Source organism: Penaeus monodon, chromosome 4 (assembly GCF_015228065.2).
Source record: "Penaeus monodon isolate SGIC_2016 chromosome 4, NSTDA_Pmon_1, whole genome shotgun sequence".
Taxonomy (NCBI): domain Eukaryota; kingdom Metazoa; phylum Arthropoda; class Malacostraca; order Decapoda; family Penaeidae; genus Penaeus; species Penaeus monodon.
Window position 1 is genome coordinate 43522021 of NC_051389.1, and position 2500 is coordinate 43524520.

Here is a 2500-nt window from a genome sequence, read left to right on the forward strand (position 1 = left end):
TCTCTGCTTTCTTTATCATTATCCTATCCATTTTCATTTTCTATTTCTGTCTCTTCTCTCTTTCTCCCTTCCCCTCTCCTTCTCTTTCTCCCCTCTCTTTTTCCCCTTCTTCTCTTCTCTCTTCTCTCCCCTCTTCCCCTTTTCTCCTCCTTCTCTCTCTCTTTTTTTCTCTCTCCCTCCCCTTTTCCCTCTCCCTCTCCCCCTCCCTCTTAGTTTCCATTTCCCTTCGCATTTCATCTAATATATCTCTATCGGATTCTAGAGCAAACTCGGCTATGAAAAAGACTTTTGAACCCCTTTGCCGGAGCCCCTCCGGGAAGGAAACTCTGGGGGACGAGTGGCCAGAGTCGAAAATATTTTTACATCATGAGAGTTCAAGAGTGGTACGTCAAAAAGCAAGAAAATGGAGAGCAGAGGAAACACGAAATTAATGAGTAAGAAGGAAAAAAAATATATATATGACCAACGAAAAGGTTGGAATTAAAACGTACTTTATAAGCCTCGGTGGATTTCATGTCAACCAGGATGAAAAAAAAAATGGAATGAGCTGAAAGAGTTATGTCATTGATTTTGATTATCATTTTCATTAGTATTCGTATGTTTAATCATTATTATTAGAATAATAATAATGCTATTATTAACAACTGACTATGATTATGATTTTAATTCTAATCATTATCACAGTTATAAGTATGATTATGATTATTATCGTTATCATAATCATTATCATTATCTTTATCATTAGATTATTATCATTATCATTATTATTATCATCATTATCACGATTAACCTTTGTTATTATTATTATCGTCATCATTATTACTCAATGTGCATATAAAATGAGTATCTTTAATACTCAACCCTCATTTCTAAGATGCCAATGTGACTTGCATATTGCTTTACCAAACACTGACATCATCAAATATATTCCAGCGTCAAAGGAGATGAGGTCGAGGACATGGAGATCTGAAGTCCTGAAGTCCTGAAATCCTGAAATCCTAAAGTTCTAAAATCCTGAAAACCTGAAATCCGAAAGTCCTAAAATCCCTAAATCCTGAAGCCTTGAAATCCTAAAATCCTGAAATTCTGAAATCCTGAAATTATGACATTATGTCTTCTCTGTATCATTACCTCTGCTTTACCTTCTGTTCATGCGACCATATTTTGTGTGATTATCTTTATAAATATAATAAAAAAATTAGACTTTTACATATATTCTCCACGCATATTTACTTACATTAATTCATACTTACATACGTACTTAGATATCCATTTACATATATAATCAAAATTAAAGTAAACAACTGGGGCGAGATACCCACTTATATATACTTAGATATACTCATAATACTTACATATACTTAGATACACTTAGATATACTCATAATACTTACATATACTTAGATACCCCCTTACATATATGATTTAAAGTAAACAACTGGGTCGAGATATCCACTTACATATACTTAGATATACCTATCATACTTACACATACCCCCCACTCACGTATATGATTTAAACTAAAGTAAACATCTATCGTCCAGAGATCAGCGTTTGCCACGCACATAGTCCTCTCTGCTATTACCAGCCGGCGCTTTTTTAGGCCAAAACCTCGTTGCAAAATTCAACACGAAATGTACACCCACCATTTTTTTTCTTCTTCTTCTTCTTTTTCTTTGTCTCCATCTTTTCTCTCTTTCTTCTCTCTGTTTCTTTGTTTGTCTATCTCTTTGTTTATTTATTTATTTATATCTTTCTTGCTCTCTTTTTCTTTTTCTTTATTTCATTGTTTTTCTTTGCTTTTTACTACGATACAACATTTTTCTTGTCGGTATATTGTGTGTATGATAAGTTTTAAAAATTCTTTCTCAGATTCGAAAAAGATATTAATAAAATAATAATAATAATAATAATGATAATGATAATGATAATGATAATGATAGTGATAGTGATAGTGATAGTGATAGTGATAGTGATAGTGATAGTGATAGTGATAGTGATAACGATAATGGTAACACTGGGTTACAAAAAAAAAAAAAAAATGGTAAGTTGTCTTAGTTTTTTCTACTGATTTAGAGCAAATCTGCATCGCTGAATCCAAAAATGACACCCATTTTCCCAGATCAGGTCAAGTTTTTCAACTATGTGAATATAGGAAAAATCGTTTTTTTTTTTTTTTTACGAAGTGGAATACATTAGAGCGGCATTTTTGTTTTATTTGTGATACTTATACATCCGATATATATTTTTCATTTTGTTTTCTCACCCAATTTATAATTATCGACATGTTGCAAACATTGATCGGTATCTGTATTGACATCAACATTGCATTACATTGGTAACTATTACAATATCTACTGATCCATGCTGACCATCGATCAGAATTGATCAGTTGATCAGTAGACAGGACACTAATAAAGACAGATGCATGAAAACTAGATGTTTGGTCATCATTGATCATTCAGTGCTGACACTTCCGTTTCTTTGAGCTCCTCGAATG